Genomic DNA, 1,032 nt, shown 5'->3' on the forward strand with positions numbered 1-1,032 from the left:
GTGGCACAGAGACATTGAATAAATTGCCCAAGGTCACAGGACTGGTGAGGTGATAGAGCCAAGATTTAAATCCATGCACTTTGCCCCCACTTAGACACTATATCGAGGGCCTGGCACATAGTAGGTGCTCATTTTGTGTTTGAACTTCTGGCACCTTCCCCTACTACAAAATAAGCACTGAGTAAGCTTGCCTCTTAGCCATTTTCAGCATTCACTCCTGAGTTCAGTTAGCAGGTTAAAAGCTGCAAGTAACAGAGTATCCTAATACTTCTGACTTCAACAATAAGGACCTTTGTAGTCCAGAAATCTGGAGGTTGGATGGGTTGGGATTGGTTAATTCAGAGGCTGCAAAGAGCAGAGCCCTCCTGCCAAGACTTCTTGTACTGTGACGTGAGAAACATTTATGGTTTTAGTAAAGCCACTGAAATCTTAGTGGTATTTGTTACAGCAGCTAGCGTGACTTAACCCAGCCAATATACATGCCCATCCCTGAGAACCAGCCAAGGGGACTGGAGACCCAGGAATGGCTTAGGCCCTCGGGCTGGGGAAGAGATTTCTTCTTGAGCACATTGTCCGCCCTTACACCAGAACACAGGCAGGCTCTAGAGAGAAGGGTGGAGGCAGGATGGTGAGTGAGCAATGTGTTCTAAGTTTGAGCTGGATCTAAGGCCGCGGGAGGATGGGGCTTAGGGAGACAGCTGCCTTCCCCACATGCCGGGGTTAAGCGGGTTTCTGTAGGGAGCCAGACCTGTCAGACCTGCTGTCCATGGGGTCACCAGCCCCTCAGGGCACCGCAGGGCCTCTGTTGGCTCAGCCCTCTGGTACACACCCCATGTATCATCCTGTGGATGCCAGAGAGTTGGGCAACTGTTGAATCCTAACATGGTGGCTCCGTTTGAGGAATTTGGGGTTCTTAGAACCACATGTCCAGGACTCAGCACGTGGACTCTCAGGAGCCGAGGGCCTGGGGGCCGGCTGGGCCATGCAGGGTGTCCAGGCTGCTTCTCCCTCCTCTCCTTGGGGAGAGGAATT

The sequence above is a fragment of the Rhinolophus sinicus genome, chromosome 13 (genome assembly GCF_057876585.1).
Source record: "Rhinolophus sinicus isolate RSI-liver-muscle chromosome 13, RSI-T2T, whole genome shotgun sequence".
In the NCBI taxonomy this organism is placed as follows: domain Eukaryota; kingdom Metazoa; phylum Chordata; class Mammalia; order Chiroptera; family Rhinolophidae; genus Rhinolophus; species Rhinolophus sinicus.